This window comes from Pinus tabuliformis, chromosome 8, assembly GCF_031772625.1.
Source record: "Pinus tabuliformis cultivar Carrire ecotype Pingquan chromosome 8, CPIR1, whole genome shotgun sequence".
NCBI classification, from domain to species: domain Eukaryota; kingdom Viridiplantae; phylum Streptophyta; class Pinopsida; order Pinales; family Pinaceae; genus Pinus; species Pinus tabuliformis.
Window position 1 is genome coordinate 889109279 of NC_142294.1, and position 19160 is coordinate 889128438.

The window sequence follows — 19160 nt, forward strand, 5'->3', positions numbered from 1 at the left end:
AGGTATTTGATAGTGTTTGGGGACATACCACCAGGGTAGCCACCTGACAGAGGATTTGAGCACACGATTGAGCTAGAGCCGGGGGTACAGGTAGTTATTACCACTCCATATAGACATCCCAAGGCCTATAAGGATGAGATTGAGCGAGCCATTCAGGAGTTGTTGGCACTTGGGCACGTTAGGCCTAGCTCTAGCCCCTTCACTTCATCAGTTGTTCTGGTGAAGAAGAAGGATGGGACATTGCGCATGTGCATAGATTATCGGGCACTCAACAAGAAGACCTTGAAGAACCGCTACCCCATTCCATGCATTGATGAGTTGATGGATGAGCTTAGAGGAGCCAAGTACTTCTCTAAGATAGACTTGTGTTCGGGGTACCACCAGATCAGAGTGAGGGATCAGGACATCCCCAAGACGACCTTCAGATGCCACTATGGGCATTTTGAGTTCTTGGTTATGCCCTTCGGGCTGACCAACGCACCTGCCACTTTCTAGTCCTGCATGAACCATGTGTTCCGTGGGCAGTTGTGGAAATTTGTATTGGTATTCTTCGATGACATTCTGATTTACAGCAGGACCTGGGAGGAGCATCTACAACACTTGGAGGTGGTGTTACGCATTTTAGAGGAGCAACAGTTCTATGCCAAACTGTTCAACTGCGAGTTTGGGGTGACAAAGATGCTCTTATTGGGGGGCATATTAGTGGGGAAGATGGCGTGAAGATGCATGGGGAGAAGATCAGGGTTATTCGGGATTGGCCAGTGCTTCGGAATGTGACTGAGTTGATGAGCTTCGTGTGCATATGAAACTATTGCAGGAAGTTCATGAAGGGCTTCTCATAGTTGGCATTTCCCTTCACAGATCTGACCAAGAAGGGGGCCTTCACGTGGACAGATAGAGCACAATCAACATTTGAGCGCCTCAAGGAGGTGATGAGCAAATGTCCAGTATTAGCACTCCCATATTTCACTCAGCCCTTCACCTTGGAGTGCGATGCATCAGGTGAAGGAGTTGGCGCAGTATTGTCACAGGATGGCCACCCCATCGCTTTTGAGAGCCAGAAGCTCCTTCCACATGAGAGGTCGTATTCTATTTATGACAAGGAGATGTTGGCCATTATGCATGCATTGGCCAAATTCCGACAGTACCTAGTGGGAAACAAATTTAGAGTGAAGACTGACCACAATAGTCTTCGCCATTTTATGGGGCAGCAGGGCCTCAATGACAGGCAGCAGAGGTGGGTCAGCAAGGTCCAAGCCTATGATTTTGATATTGAGTATGTCAAGGGAAAACACAATGTAGTAGTAGATGCATTATCCAGGAGGCCCGTGACACTTTCACTCATGAGCATCTGTCATGATTGGAAGGCACAGTTGTTGGTAGAGTACTCCAAAGATCGACAAGTGTGCGAGATTTTGGAGGGTACACATGTTGATGAGCATTACAAGGTGATGGTTGACGTCATCTACTACAAAGGACGCATATTCTTGGTGTCGAGTTCACAGTTGAGGGAGAGGATTCTCCACACAACCCATGACTCCCCATTGTCAAGACACCAGGGGTTCCTAAAGACGTACAAGACGGTCAGAGAGCACTTCACGTGGAAGGGCCTCAAGGGAGATGTGTTGAGGTATGTGCAGGAGTGTGAGGCTTGTCAAAGGAACAAGGGAGAGTTGACCCATCCGGCCGGGTTGTTGCAGCCACTTCCCATTCCTGAGGGGAAATGGGAAAGTATCTCTATGGATTTTATCATGGGGCTTCCTATGGTGCAGGGCAGAGATTGTATATATGTGGTGGTGGATCGGTTGACCAAATATGCACATTTCTTTGCTATTCTAGCCTAGTATTCTGCTTCACAGGTAGCAGAGCTGTTTTTCAGAGAGGTCTTCCACTTGCATGGTCTTCCCAAGACCATAGTCAGTGATAGGGACACCTGCTTCATGGGAGCATTCTAGCAAGAGCGTTTCCAGTTAGTGGGCACTAAGCTCACCCCCAGCACCAGTTACCACCCACAGACAGATGACCAAACCGAGAGGGTCAACAAATGGTTAGAGGGCTACCTACGGAACTATGTGACCGGGCAATAGAGAGCATGGATCCGATGGTTGCATTTGGGCGAGTACTGCTACAACACCACCCACCACATGTCCATTGGTATGTCACCTTTCCGTGCCTTGTATGGTTATGATGCTTTGTCTTTTGTTGACATTGTTTTTGGAGACAGTCGGGCCCCAAAGACCAAATGTTGGATCCAAGAGAGCTAAGATATCCTCAAGGCTCTCAAGGACAACCTGCTGACAGCCCTAAATCAACAGAAAGTGTATGCAGACAGACACAGGATTGAGAGGCAGTTTGAGGAGGGGGACTTAGTCTTCCTGCGGCTACAGCCATATAGACAGTCCACGCTAAAACAGAAGGGGGCCGAGAAGCTACAACCCTGTTTTTATGGGCCATATGGTTGATTAGGAGAGTTGGAGAGGTGGCCTATGAGCTGGAGCTTCCACCAGGAAGCAAGATCCACAATGTTTTTCATGTCTCATGCCTAAAAAAGGTGTTGGGACAACAAGTGACAATAGCCACAGAGTTACCTCCACTAGATGATGAGGGACATCTTGTTTTAGAGCCAGAGGCCATTTTGGAGACTAGAGAAAGGAAGTTGAGGAGCAGAACCATCAGGGAATACTTGGTACGCTAGAGAAATTTACCGGATGAGGATGCCACTTGGGAGGGTGAGCACATACTTCAGCATCCAACACTGCAGTTGCTTGGGGACAAGCAACATTTGGGAGGGGAGGACTGTAATGTTCCTTCCTAGAATAATTTCCCTGAATTTAATTTCACAATTTTGGCAATTTTGTCTATTATGGGACCCACAAAATTTTTGGACTAAGACTTAGGAGATGGAGGCTGAAATCATTTTGTTAGTGGGATGTGGGGGCCACACCCACATGAAGTATGCACTTCCTTGGAGGAAAAGTCAAGTTGCTAAGGTAGGAGGTCAAAATGCTTGATGGAGGGCCCACATGGGAAGGCAGCTCAAAAATTATAAATAGAAGCGGCCTAGCAACTATTGGCGTCTTTTGTCAACCTAACATTTCTCTTATTGCTCAAGCTGCTTAGCTGAGTCATAGTGTTGTTCAACGCCGAGCTTTCCAAGGGGAGAGTTCACCCTTCTTTCGGTGGACTATGAGTGCCACCCTAGGAAGGTAAGATTGTGCCATATTGGAGGGAGATTTGTGGAGCTCAGGGTGCATCGTACAACCATTTCACTCAGCCAATTTTGTGCTCCAGGAGGATGTAGTAGGGGATCACATGCCACTTATTTCAGCGATTTTCCAGGTGGCATTTGTCGGGAGAAATTTTGCATAGCTACTCCAGGGGAAGACCAAGCTTGGTGAGGAGTTTTGGGGCCAGAGATTGCTGCATTGAGGCAAGTCGAATTCCTCTTACCCAGGGCCTATGTAGGAGCCAAATTCTGGGCACACGTGGGAGGTTGAGGAAAGGAGTTGGGGAGCTGGATTGTGCCGGGAATTTGAGGAAGTCATCCAGGGAGTAGAATTCAACATTTTTGGAGTGATTGGAGGGTTGCTTCAGTGAATTTCCAGACAGGCCGTATTTTCCAGCCAGTTTGAGGAGGACGTGGTATTTGGGGTCAATTTTCGGAGGTCAAAACTAGACCAAACCCTTTCTGGGTTTTGGTGGGTTTATTGAGAGCAGAATTTTCTGAGCACCAGAGGTGCGTTTTTCAGCAGTTCTTTTCCAAGAGAATGTAGTTCCTCTTGGGCAGCGCAGAGCATTTTTGGGGCAACTCATTCTCTCATCTGGGTGTTGTATTCTCCAACCTGGGGCTTGTCTAGCTTGCCATTGAGGCAAGCCCAGGTGCACTCCTTCCATACCCATTGTACTGTTGCTCCAAATATATAATAAAATGGCTTAGCTGGATGGTGATTTTTTGGTGATCACATGGGTGTTTACTTATATTTCTGAATTTTGTGTATGCATGTCAACTATTGCTTTGTTTATCATTGTTTTTCCTAATTAGGAATATTACACATTGTTGGATAAGCATTGGAGGGTCTTTGAGGCTATCCTTCCTAGAAAACCACCAGACAGGGGATTTGAACATATTATAGAATTGGAGGAAGGATCCAAGTCAGTCATCAATACTCCCAGCCGACACCCCAAGAATTTTAGGGAAGATATTGTAAAGATCATCAAGGAGTCATTAAAGATGGTACACATTAGGCCCAACAAAATTCATTTGCTTCCTCAGTGGTGTTAGTGAAAAAGGAGGATAGAAGGATGAGAATGTGTATAGGCTACAAGGTCCTTAACTAAAAGATGATCAAGAATCGATACCCAATACCACGAATAGATGAGCTTCTGGATGAGCTACATGAAGTTGTATATTTTTCTAAGATTGATTTAAGATTTGGGTATCACCAGATCAAAGCTCGGGAGCAAGATATATCAAAAACAACATTCAAATGCCACTATGGAAATTATGAATTTCTTGTCATGCCATTTGGGTTAACAAATGCACTTGCCACATTCTTGTCATGCATGAATTATCTTTTCAACAGGCAGTTGTGAAAATATTTGTTAGTGTTCTTTGATGATTTTCTTGTTTACAACAAAACTTTGGAGGATCACTTAAGGCACTTGGACAAGGTATTGGGCATATTGGAGGAGCAATCACTACTTGCGAAGGAGTCCAAATGTGAATTTGGAATGATGAAGGTACAATATCTTGGGCACATCATCAATGCAGAAGTACTCCAAGTCCATCAAGAGAAAATTCAGGCTATCATTGAATGGCCAATGCCCAAGAACCTCATGAAGTTGAGGAGATTCCTGGGAATATGCAATTATTTTCAACTATTCGTCATGGGATATTCTCAAATGTTAGCACCCCTGATAGATCTGACGAAGAAAAGAGCTTTTAGATGGACGAAAGAGGCATAATGCACCTTTGAGCGGTGCAAGGAGGTAATGCGTTCTTGTCCTGTTCTTTCACTTCCAAAATTTTCACGATCTTATGTGCTAGAATGCGATGCATCAAGGGAAGGCATAGGAGCATTTTTGATGCAGGATGGGCATCCCATTGCTTTCAGAAGCCGGAAGTTAAGGGAGCTAGAAAGGCTCTATTCGATATATGACAAAGAGATGCTAGCCATCATGCGCATATGCACTTGCAAATGTAGGCAATATTTAGTGGGAGGATAATTCATGGTCAAAATTGACCATAACAGCTTGAGAAACTTCCTTGGGCAAAAAGATCTCATGAAAGGCAAAAAAAGTGGATCAACAAGATCTAGGCTTATGATTTTGATATTGAATATGTAAGGGGAAAGAATGTGGTGGCTGATGCTCTTTCCAAGATGCAGAGGGTTTGCTTGCTCCTAGAAATCAACAATGATTGGAAGGCACTTATACTAGTGGAGTCAATGTTGCACGAAGCGGGAGCGAAGCGGAAGCGTTTTTTGGAAGCGGGGACGCCGAAGCGTCATTTTCCAAAAATCTAGGAAGCGAAGCGTCTGCTATATATATATATTTTTTATATTTTTTTGCATTTATACTCAAAACAAACATCCCAAATACCAAATTAATTGTAGAAGACATGAAAACATGCATATTTTTGCATAAATCAAGATAGATATAACATCCATTGTACATTAATGATCTAGAATCTAGATTCATCTCCTCTTGTCTAGCCTTTGCCTCTACCTCGATTGTCTAGGGATATTAGTCAACATTGCCCAATTTTGATCAAAATACCTAATTCAAGACTTAAAATATGGTAGAAAAAGCTTAACATGTTTGATCGATGATTTTGACTTGATTGAAAGGTAATTTTTTGCTAAGGGCGTGCCGCGTGACAAAGGAGTTCAACAATTAACACCACCAACACCAGGGTACATATAGGGCTTGGTGCTCTTGATTAAATGCTAATCGCATGCCTTCATACTTGATATAATCTAATGAAATGCCACAATCCCATTGATCCTGAATACATGAAAACTGTTAAGTCTGCTGAATTTTGAATAGGATATGAAATTCTATTTTCTCCATATGAAGTCCAATGAGGCTGGAACCACTCTCAAACATTCTGAGTCATTTCATGGTAATGTTAAAAATTTAAGTAAAAGGATGAAAATGAAAAATAAAGGAGAATGTCACTTTTACTTTAAGAATTTAACATTACCATGAGGGAGCATCTGCTATATTTATATTTTTTTTTGCTTTCATTTGTCACCCTAACCCAAGGTGGCCACACCCACCCCCAACAAGCAAACTCACCTAAAATTTAAAAAAAAATTGAAAAAAAACGATTTTCTAAATGCTTTTCCGGAAGCTTTTCTGGAAGCGTACGGAAGCGTCTGGGAAGCGTCTGGGAAGCGCCTGGGAAGCGCCTAGGAAGCGTCTGGGAAGCGCCGTACGAAGCGCGCTTCGGAAGCGCCAGCGCTTCCAAATTTCCAGGAAGCGTCTAAAAATTTCGGAAGCGCGCTTCCGGCCAAGCTTCCTAGGTGCTTCCGTACGGGACGCGCTTCGGGGCTTGGAACCGGGGGGGGGGGGGCGCTTCGTGCAACACTGAGTGGAGTACTTAAAGAATAAGTTTGCATGCGAGTTGATGGATGGGATAATTCAAGATGACAGATACCGGGTTGTTAATGATGTCATTACTACAAAGGAAGAGTATTCTTGGTCCTTGAATCACAACTTAAGGAGAAGATCATGAGGACCATGCATGACTCACCCTTAGCCTGTGATGTTCCTACTTAGCAATTTTGCTAAGTATTCACAATTTTGCACAATTTTGGAGTTTTGCTAAGGACTTAGGAAAAGTGGGTTCGGAGGACCCCACTTGCAAATTTTTGGCTAAGGGAGGCCCCAACATAGGAGAAAGGAGGCAAATCGAATTCCTAGTGGATGGTGGGGGCCACCCCAAAAGGAATATGCACCCCTTAGAGTAACTTGCACTTTTGGAGGGAGAAAGACAAGAGGGGGTTGATGCATGGGGCCCACATGGAGGAAAGGGAGCTCAATGATAAATAGGAGGAGCATGCATCATTTTGGGGCTTTTGATCATTTGACAAACAAACTCTCTTGTACGCTTGAGCTATTGAGCCAAGTCTACGAAGTGTTGTTCAACACGAGATTTTCGAGGGGAGATCTTAACTCCTTCAGTGGACTTCAAGTGCCACCCTAGGGGAGCCTTTGCTACATTTGAAGAGCTATTCCGGGAGATTCTACAAGGAGATTTGAGCTATCTTGGGAGTAGATTGGGCACAAAAAGGGACCACACATTTTTGTGGAGGGAGGGCTTTAGGGCAGAGCTAGTTCAGGCCCCAGGGTTTTAAGAGCACATTTTCTTGGCATTTAGCAACATCTTTGCAGGGGTTTGGTGGGCTGATTGGGTGGCCATTCTTTTGGTTGAATTTCTCTTTATGGGAATGTGCAGAGGTGGCTTGATTGGGCTTGCGCAGTCCCCTGAAGAGTGCACTTGTTGTGGGAGGCTTTTCCAGGATTTTGGCAATGAGTTTTGCTAGGGGATGTTGCTACCCTTCACACACACCTACCAGTTAGTGAGAAAAGTCGTTAACCCCACATGGTGTGGTTGCTAGAAAATTAAAGAGATGGGGCTGTCACCTATTCCCAACTCTCTCTGTTTAAGCTATCTCCTAGGTTACCTAAGGGGGGTGGCCCCAAAATGGAAAACTAAGTTAAAAGATGCGAGATTTCTAGGAGTTGTTAAAGTGAAGTGGATTACTTTTTGAGATTACAAGCAAATATAATATGAGCAATGTGAGTCAAATTCAACTTTAATAACCATCAACACATGAGATATCGATAAACATATGTAAAACCAGTGCCTTCAAAATAGTGCTAAAAAAATGAAAGATACTTGCTAAAAATAAATTAAATGCTTTCAAATGGAAGTACTTGCAATCTTGAAAATGAAACGAAAGATGTTAGCACAATAAAATAATCAAATACAAGATATAAAGATGTTTTCAAGATATATGATCACTTGTTAATCCAAAGCAAACGAGGAAAGAATATCTTGCAAAGGAAATCAATCAGAATTATACTTGCAAAATATAGAATGAGATGATACTTGCCAAAACAAAGTATTCAATTCAACACATATTCACAAATGACAAGTGTGATGGTTATTTGCAAGTAAAACAATAAGATGTGTTAATATGAAATGCACCTAAACTAAAATTGAATGCAAATTTGATGCAAAAGTACAAAATATGGAAGGAATGCAGCAGAGCAAAGCCCAGGTGAAGCAATGACAACCCGGAGCTACAATCAACTAACCAACTGCTGCATTGCGCAATTCACAACAATTTTGCAATGTCTGCTGCAAAGATATGGTTGAAAACCCTACCTCCAGTGCTAATTTTTTTTTGCAAATTTATATCTAGGTTCCTCAGGAAAAACCCACAAAAACCCGTAAATGATTTGGCCCAATTTTGACCTCCAAAAATCAACCTCGAAAAGGCACTGTGTAGCCCCCAACAATTCTCCACTGCCTGTTGCAAAGATATGGCTGAAAACCCCACCTCTAGTGCTAAGAAAATTCTGCACAATTATTGTTGAGGTCCTTGTCAAAAACCTAGAAAAACCCAGAAATGGTTTGGCCTGGTTTTGACCTTCCAAAATCAACCCCCAAAATCCCTACGCTTTCCAATAGCTATTGAAGCACGTTGTTTGTCAAACCACCAGCAAAATCCTCCCCATACACTCTTGAAATGTAGCAATCAACTCCACCAATACTTCCCTTATTTCTCCTGGCAAGCAATAGCCCTAATGGTTGAAACTCTATCTCCCACATATGCCCAATTTCTCTCTTCGGTGTTGGCCATAGAATTTGCAAAATCACTCCTGAATATTGTTGCCACTTCCAGCCCTCAAACTCACCCAATAGCCAACAAATCTATTGAGCCTTCTTCTCCTAATTTCTCCTGGCAATAGCCCTTTGGAAGAATGCTGCAATGGCCACACTAGATCCACTACTATGTCCTCCTGAAATATGCACTGCTGGGGCAAACTGAATACAAATGCTGGGAATCTCTCTACAAATCTCCTCCGGATGATAATGGATGAACCTCTCTTGGGTGGCACTCGAAGTTTCTCGAAGAAAGGGCGAGCTCTCCGCTTGGAAAACTCTTGCTAAACAACAAATGACCCGGCTAAATAGCTCGAGCGACATAATCAAATTCGATAAGCCAAGAATTCCAAATGAAGTGCGTTGCCTTCCTTTTATAACTTTCGTGGAGCCTTTCTTCCCGCCTTTTCTTTCCTCTCATGCATTTTGAATCATTGGCTTAGGGAGTGTGTATTTCTTATGTGGGTGGTCCCCACATATCATTACCAAAACAAAATAAAATAAAATTAACTTGCCTCTAACTCCTAAGTCTATCAAAAATCAAATGGGCCCTGTCTTCACCAAAATTGGCCTCCAAAATGTAGAAATAAATCTTGTTCCAAAATAATTCAGGAAGGGACATTACATAAACATAGGCATTTTAATTATTGATCAATTAACTTAATTGAGTTGTCTCTAGGTGTTTTCTTCCCAAACCTTTTCTTGGTTTTGGAGCTCTTGTGTTTTTTAGCCTCTCTGATACAAGTTGAGACTAGAACACCTGCCTGATGCTACAAAATCTAACATCTAATAGGGTTGACTACTTAGCCACCCTTACAAAGGTAGGGAACACTTTTACGAGACTTGGTCTAGTTAGATATTTGAAGGTGATCTCGGTTTGAAGTATTAATATACCCTCAACACTTAAGTATGGTCCACTTGATGCATTTATGGTTTTAGTCTTTAATGAATAGTTGCTTTCACTTGAGTTTGAGATGACTTTGCCAGGTCGTCTAAAGTAGTTGAGGCCTTGAGGGCACCTTATTCATACTATCCACATGATGCCTAGGCCATACTACACTTCCAGACAATATGATGATCTTGTAGATGTAGCGTTGCTCATATTCAACAAAGCATTGTGCACTTAGATGATCTTACCAGTTGATGTGTTGAAGAACGTAACTAGTGTTGGTCTTCATAATTGTATTGGTAAAAAGAAAGAAAAATAAATTTTTATTATTAAAGAAATTGACTTATTAAAGCATGAGTTTCATGCTTGGGTCAATGGTCAATAGGTCAAGCCTCCATTGTAGGCTTCTAGGATTTTTGTTGAGTCAAAGTCAAAGTCATTATGTAAGAGATCCCTTCTTGGGCTCATTTCAAAGAAAGAATTATTCTTTTTATTTTTTTATGTCAAAGTATGTCTTTCCTTCCTCTATCATGTCGACCAAGCTTCATTACAAGTCGTCCTCAATAGAATAGACATAAACAATTATTTATAGCCTCTGAAATCAACCCAACTTGAGAAGGAACATAAAAGTTCGGATCTACAATTGGACAACAATATTACAGGTCGAAGTCTATAAGAATACAAGGTTGAAGTTTGTAAGAATACAAGGTCGAAGTCTGTAAGAGGAGCAACAAAAATGCAGAGGTCGAAGTCTGTAATAGGAACAACAAGATTGCAGAGGACAAAGGTATAGTAATGGAATTGCATAATCAAGTCTATATTGGAGCAACAAGATTACAGAGCTAAGGAGTAGGTGTGTGTTGATAAGAGGATGACTTGATTGATGGAAGGAAAACTGTGTCATGGTCAAAAAGGTCTTGGTCCATCTCATCTTGATTTGGTTCTACTAGTAAAAGAGTTTGACTGGGTTTTCCCCTTCATAGGGGTTTTTCCCTGGCTGAGTGCCTACATCTTGTGATCTCTTGGTGTCTTTGAAGTTTTGACAATTGTCTTGATGATAAACGTGTAATAAAAAAAAGGAAGAAATAAGAACTAATCACAAGTAATTGTCAAGTAATACAGAAATCAATTTTTTAAGAAGCCCTAACTATATTGCCCCAAATTTTTCAGCATGGTATTAGAGCTTGGTTCCTCTGCATAAGGGCAAAATAAGAGCTCACAAAAGCTTCAAGTCAAACAAAGAAGTATGATCAAGCTCCTAGAGGGAAAATAATCCAAATTCTTGGCACATCTATTAGCCCTTTCCACTGTCACTAGGCCACAGGCCTAAAAGAGGAATGCAAGAAGTTTTGGACAGCCTAAAGGCTATGTTTTGGAAAGCTAAAAGGCTAGATCAATAGCCCAAAGAAGGCCGAGTAGCCTGAAATGAATAGCAAAGCACTGTACTTAGTTTAGGTTTGAAATCACCATTAGAAGGACCGAAAATCATGTTACCAAGAAGAATGATCCAAAGGTTCATCATTATAGGTCTGAAGGTATGTTGTTGTCACAGGATCGTAGTGCTTAAAGCCTTTACAAGCATTGTTGGAAGTCCAAAATGAAGGTACAGTCATATAATAAAGATAGGAGCCGAAAATTGACTGCAAACCTGTGGGGTCATATATATAAGACATTTAGCCCTACAAGAAACAAAAAAGTGTTGAAGAATGTAACTAGTGTCAGTCTTCATAATTGTATTTGAGGCATGATGTAATGTATTTATCAAAAGAAAGAAAAATAAATTGAGTTATTAAAGCATATGTTTCATGCTTGGGTTAATTGTTTATAGGTCAAAGCTTCCATTGTAGGCTTCTAGGGTTTATGTCAAGTGTCCTTGTCCATGTCATATTGTAAAGAACCCTTCTTGGGATTTATTTGTCAAAGAAGAAATTTATTTTATTGTAAAATAGGTTAATTAGGCTTGCTCCACCAAGTCAGCCTCAAACTAGACAAGTCAGCCTAAGCAGAGGGGCATAAAATCCTATATAAAGGCAACAACTCGCCCTGTTTTGTCACACACACTCATCAAGTTCGATCTGCGATTTTCGGGACAAGAAAAAGTGTGAATTTCAAGGAAAGAAGATGAAAGGCCTAGCGAAGGAGGCCCCTCTCAAGCATAATAAGTCGAAATTCTCTTTCTCTCTCTCACACGTGTGAAGCTGCGAAGCTATTGGAGGGGCCGAACACTGCAACGCTGAAGTTGGGCCAAAATCTATGGCTGGGGGTCTGAAACTGGGAAGTCGAATTTCTGGATTGTTGCTGGATAAGAAGAGACTACTAAATCATCTTGGAAAGCTGACTTGGTGGAGGAGGAAGGTTTGTTGGTCTAAGGGCTTGGTCTATCTCATTTTGAATCTACTGAAGGAAGAGTTCTTTGACTAGGTTTTCACCTATATAGGGGTTTTAGCCCTGGCTAAGTGCCTATATCTGGTGTCCATGATGTTCATTTTTTTGTTTTGATAATTGCTTGATGAGAAGAAGATAAAGGAAGAACACAAAGAAGTTAATAAGAATATAATAATATCACAAGTAATTATCAATATAAGAAAATATTACTAAGTCTACCAGTTAGAAACCCTCCATGCACTTTACTGATTTATTCCTACCTAGCTGTTCTGTTAATTAACAAGTTATTTACCATGTAAATACTGAAAATAAATACAAGTGCATGCTCAACACATTACAGATCATCAACTGAAGGAAACAGAAACAAGCACACAAATGACACCATTATTTTTGGACTAATGTCCCCGGAAAAAAAACCCAATGCAGGAAAATCGGTGCAACTATCTGAGGTTTTTATTACTAAGCAATTCTTTTCTGAGTACACTAGGTGCCAGACTAGCTAACTCGACAGAGATAAAAAATCTGGTAGCAATACCTCTCTTCGGAAACAAGTATTTAGAAAGCCCGTTCCACGAAATCCCTCTCCAGCACAATCTGAAGCTCAGCGTCAGCCCTGCTGGCCTCTACGTCAGCCTAAAACTCTCTGCGTCAACCTGAAACTCTCTGCATCAGCCTACTGAGGCTCTGCGCAGCCTCTCTGGGTCTCTGTGTCACTCCTGCAACCTCTGCGTGGATGAGGTAGGCCCTTCTGGCTCTGCGCAGTCTCTGTTGCCTCTGCGTGGCTCCATCTAGCTCTACGTCTGCCTCTCTCTGCTTCTGTACTGGTCTCTCGACACTGCCGCTGCCTCTCTGCCTCATACTCACTGCCCCTCGCTGCAACTAATCATTGATTCTATCTCTCTTATCCAACCCCGCTCCAGAGAATAGAATGACTGATCACTCTGGTGTGTTCTCCAAGTGACCCTCAAGCCTCCTCTTATACTTTTCTTGTTGACAAATGAACGACGGAGATTAAGTCCCTAATTGACGACTAAGATTGGATCATTTGGACCATTCTGACATAGTTTTATATTAATTCACATTAATATTTTAATTTCCCTAAGTTTAGACTTAGGGACTCCATTTAAAATATTAATATTTTAATATTTCCCTAGCTGTTTAGAATATGCCCAAACCCTTTCTGTGTATTGGAGATCTCATGTGCCCTAATCTCTCCACCAAATTTTGTGGCTAGAGTACATCTGATGCTACCCCAAATCAACACTCCCTCTTAGCGAGGACTGTGCTCTAGCAATACCCGTTACTGAGTATCACCCTGATTATCTGGCATCAGTCCCTGTGCTGATGCTAGGCCTGCTGCCCATCATCCTCTGCATTGCTGCATCCTGTACTACTACCCATAGCTTTGCCACTGCCATTGCTGCATTTGTACGACAACTCCCTCTACATCCGTGCTCCTGCCCATGGCCCTGCCACTGCCATTGCTGCATCTTGTAAAGACTGAAGTTAAATGTAAAGACTAAAGTTAAGATTCAACTAGATGGACAAATATTTTTCTTTTTGTAAAATTCTATCTGATCAATTCTATCAAATTAAATGCAATTGGGTACCTGATTCTCCCATCTAGTGTTGGGCCATGTTGCTCTGAATTTACCAAACCAACCGATTCCTCCCTGCCTATCTGGAATCAACCTCTGCAGTTCCCAGATCCAGTGGACTTCAAAATGGAAGTCCACTGGCCCCCGTGCCCAAAACTCCAAGAACAGCTCAAAATTCCCAATTTTCAGTTCAAAATCGAGCCCCCGGCTCATCCCTCAAACAGATTGATTTTCTATCACCATTCTCTATATTTTCTCCTCTTTGCACTATATTCCAAAGGTGAAAGCAATCCTTTGTTTTCCCAAAAACTGATTTTTCCTCCCCCCCCTACTTCTCCTTTCCATTTTTTTTTATATAGGGAAGGTTTCTTCCCTCCAAAGAAACCCCACCTCTCTTTCCTCCAATCAATCCTAAGATTTACCTTATCCATTAAGATATTTTTACTAGAGTTGGTCATTATACATTAAATGAGATTTTAACTTTATCATCTTAACCGACTTCGAGAAGAGTATTTTCTTTTAAGTACCTTATCATGAATTGTCCAAAGATTTATGAAGTAAAATAAATCTTGTCCTTTGTAATAATAATTATTTATTATTTAAATAAAATAAATTAATATATTTTATTGTACTACTTAATAAATTAAATAAGATATTAATTAATACTTTTAAAAACTAATTCATTTTCTTACATAGACATTTATATAATTAAATTAGTATGTATACTAGTGCAATGCCTGCGATGCATGTGTATGTAGCTATCATACACATGTCTCGTAAGCATGCTAATAATCAGTAACTCAAGTTGGGTCACTACATACACCCCTCCTTCAAAGAAAACTTCGTCCCGAAGTTGAGTTTATATAGTATATTAGTAATTATTTTAACGATTAATATAATTTGTGTAAGGATTATGTCCCGTAAATTTTTTTATTTTTTATAAGTTTACAACTTTAATAGTCATACCTTGTCCCAACTAGGTTCCCAAGCTATTCTAAAATCATCCTATCCTTCCTAATCTCTTCCGCTCCCATCCTATCCGTCCTCTACTAGAGTATGTCATGGCGTCAGTTATACTGACCTAACCATTCATAACTCTAAGGATGGCAGCGTCGACTATATCGACCTGATTTCCTCGTAGGCATCCGACAGTCATCATCACACGTCTAGGGGAGCGTGACTCACACAATCCTCCCATGACTCCAGGTTTTGGAGGATAAACGGTGGGCAACACCTCCACCCCTCCTAGTAGAATTAGGGTCAATACCCTATCATGGAATCTCATTGAGCTTCAATTGTTCTTGGAGTTTTGTCATCATGTAGTCGGTTTGGTAATGATACTATCTGCAATGTAAACACTTGCCCACAAATTATAACATATGCATCGATATATTCAAAATCAATTGTATTCAGATAATGATTTTCTATGCATTTTAATAAACTCTCATCTATGATATTAATCTTTGAGTTTATATAACATACTTGGTTATGTCTAACCAATATATTTGTAAATTCATTTTCACATCAAATAGTCAAGTGTATTCATTATTTGATTTCCATCTCATCATTCGTGTTGATATGTAAAATAAAAATAAAATTATAGATATCACATTCATAACATAAGTCATGATTTATATAGGTATCCATGTACCAGCAATGTTAAGCATAATAATTTGAAATCATTCTTTCGTGTATTGATTGTGCATAAAACTTATGGCTTTGGATTGCTAACTGACACTTGATATTTAATCTTACCAGCACATATCGTTATGTCTCAAACATTCATTGATCAACTAGCTGGGTTATTATCTTACTTGGTAACAAAATGCATCATATGGATAGTCATTAGTAAAGACAAATCTCAATTCATTCCTTTTAACAATAATGTTATTTGTTGTGCTCTTTTATATATAAATTGTTTGAAATACCTAGATCAAAGTATGGTATGCAACAACATTTGGGGACATATCTTGTACTCAACATTTCCTCTAACAATAATACACCATACATTGCTCTATGTTTAAATGGTAGTATTCTTTCAATACCTTGGCCCTATAGGTTGTATTTATGCTCATGGAACCTGTGCTCAGGTTGTATTCATCAAATATAAGGGTTGCTAAATTAGGTCTGAATGTTGTCCCAACAATCATTCCTTGAAAAGTTAGTGCAAATGCCATGTCAAAGTGATAAGCATTACTCATAAATTTCCTTTCTCTGTCCTGAAGTCTATGTCTTGTATCGAGTTCCAATACTTTTATTTACAACAGAAAATATGTAGCTTTATGACCTTTTCTTGCTTCTTATTTTTCCACAATTTCACTTATGACTACTTGTACTAGCTTTAATATTTGTTCTACAAATTCACTGGTCCATAGGTATTATTGTGGTATCTGGACCCTGCCATGATTTCTAAAGAATCCAATTCGCTAGATCCTTTGTACTAGAAAATTCAGATGAATCTGAGAGTCTATTGGTGCTTGTGAACAAAGTGAAAGATCTAAATGAAAAGCTTTCTGCTTCCTTAGCTGAAAGTAATACTAAAGATGATCTGGTGAGGCAACTCTCAAAGGATGCAGAGGAAGCGGTTTCAGGCTGGGAAAAGGCCAAGGCAGAGGCAATTTCTCTTAAGCAAGAACTGGATGCTGAACTCCAACAGAGGTATGCAGCTGAAGATCGTGTTTCTCATTTGGATGGAGCACTGAAAGAATGCATGCAGCATCTACGATTTGTTCGAGAAGAGCAAGAACAGGCTATTCATGATGTTGTCATGAAGAAAGCCAGAGAATTTGATGTAATTCGGGTAGAACTAGAAGGAAATTTGGCAGAAACAAGACAAAGGCTAATAGAAGCTGATGCAGAGAATAATGCAATACACAAATCTCTTCAAGAGGCAATCAGATCAGCAGAAGAACTGAAAGAGGGAAAAAAACTCAAGCTGAAGCTGAAGTAAATCTACTACAGATCAGACTAAGCTCTTTGGAGGAAGAGAGTGCTGCAGTAAAATATGAACTCCGTGTGCTAGAGAAGGAATTAGAAATACGCAATGAAGAGAAAGAGTACAACAGAAAATCAGCTGATGCTGCCAACAAACAACATTTAGAGAGTATGAAAAGGATTGCCAAGTTAGAGACAGAATGTCAAAGATTGCGTATCCTAGTCAAGAAAAAAAATTGCCAGGACCTGCTGCTGTGGCTCAGATGAAAACAGAAGTTGAAATATTGGCCAAGGACACAGCCAAGTGGAAAAGAAGAAAAAAAAAAAGTTGCATGCAAACAGAGGTGGATTTTCTGTAGGTTCAGTGCTTGGAGAGCCTGTCCATGTTAGTGCTCAAGAAACCAGCATAAAACAGATAAATATTCTAAAGAACTCTAGAAAAAAAAGGAATAATGAACTTCAAGTTTCAAGGGTCATGTGTGCACGGACAGCTAATAAATTTTCACATGTTGAGTCACAACTGGATGCTTTGTGCAGAGGCCATGGTATTGGTAGAATAAATGGCATGGCTATTGATGGTCATTTTGAGTTCTCAAAAGGTACAAGTATGAGTTATGAACCAAGTCTTGCTTTAATTTCAGAGGATGGTGGAAATGAAAATGAAGCTAGCTGTGCTGAATCTTGGGCATCTGCATTGATTTCTGAACTGGCACATTTTAAGAAAGAATAACCTGGCATGCTCGCTAATAAAGTGATTGGGTCACCAGATTTTAATTTGATGGATGATTTTATTGAGATGGAACAATTAGCAACAGTTTCGTCCAACGAGATTGCAGAGTCTGCAATAGTTTCTGGAAAGCCAGAAGTGCAATCACGAGGACCTATTGAAGTTAAAATGGACCAAAATAGCAATGCCTCACTTATGATGGAGAAGAAAGGTGCTTTAGAAGTAGTCGCTGCAGAGAGGGAAACAGAGCTTCTAGTCACTGATAAACACACAACATGTGACCAGCAATTTGATACCTTACAATCTGAGAATTTGGCCAATAAGGTGGCCCTTTCCAGTCCTGAAGAGCTTTTGCACATGATTTTGGATACTCATGCAAAAGGCAAAGGTTGGATGGAGTATTAGAAAAGGTGAAAGCTACTATTCCAAAATTACAACATTATGATGCTGAAAAAATTAACAAAATAAAAGAAAAGTTAACTTGTCTGAAAGGTTTAAATACTGATGGTTTGAACAGTAGTTCTCAGGAGGGAGTCATGTCAGGTCAGTTTTCACCAAAATCTCTATTTGAAAGCAATTCTTCTGAAGATGAAACAGTTCCATTTACTACTTCCAAAGGGAATAAAAGGCCCTCTAATTGTTCAAGACTAAGTGCATCTATTCATAAAATAATGGGGCTTGTTGAAGGATTTTTCCACTCAAGCTGTGCAGATAATGCTCATTCTGAGAGCACGGCATTCACTGCTTCTGGTTCACTGCCTTTTAAAAACTCTACATCTGTTCCAGGCTATACCATGCGTGTCCTCCAGTGGCAGAATTCAGAATTGGATTCTATCATTCAAAACCTTGTCAAGGTTTGCAGTAATCTCCTGCAAGGAAAGGCTCAATAGTAGAGTTTGTCGAAGAAATGGGTTCTGCATTGGACTGGCTTGTAAATCATCCTGCTTAAATATAATTAAGCCTCCTTCCAAACATATTTATGATACTCTGGACTATGGTATAACTGGTCTGACAATGTTCGAAACTGGCAATTCCCATCTCCTTGGATCTTTAATTCACATAAACCATATACAGTCAACCTATCATGCAAACATTGATGATCTAATGTTGCTTTATTCGCACTAGGTATATATACATTAATCCGAGGAGTATGCGGGATGGACTGCAAATGTGATAAGCGTCGCGCAACTGAACGATGCATTTGGAATAATTCTAATCATAATACAAATACACAATTTTCTGAAAAAAAAACGCTTCCGCTTCGACCACGGTTTGCTTAAGGTATCTCGGCGTCCCCGGCCACCGAAAGTTCCTTTTCCACGGCTCAGATGGACTGCATTGTTGGCAATCGTTTTCTACACTAGAAACCAGCAGGCCTTCAATTTAAAATAACGTAATTTATGATTCAATAATTTTGTTGATCTTTAACCAGAGTTAAATTGTATGCGCAATGCCAGCATGTTGTTGCCATAATTTTACGGCACTCTGTTATGCCATAAATTTTTAGTCATCTTTAACAGGCGGTGTAACCCAACCTCATCGATGGATTTTTAATTCGTGTGTCACCGACTTATAAAGGATACATCGTGCGTGGCATCTTCAATAGGCGGTGGTTGACATATGTCATAGGTTTAGACTATTATTATCATCGTTCGACACCAAATGCCACTGAGCCATCCGCAATATCAACACCGACATAGTACCCGATCCTTGCTTTATCCCTCTTGA

At 40.6% G+C, this 19160-nt stretch overlaps 1 protein-coding gene and 1 pseudogene across 5 annotated transcripts in view; both read left to right on the forward strand.

Moving 5' to 3' along the window:
- Positions 1–19160, forward strand: part of LOC149238396 (proline iminopeptidase-like) — a 327298-nt gene that overhangs the window by 251204 nt on the left and 56934 nt on the right. The gene's annotated exons all lie outside the window — the stretch shown is intronic.
- Positions 1203–18381, forward strand: LOC149238399 (filament-like plant protein 7; annotated as a pseudogene).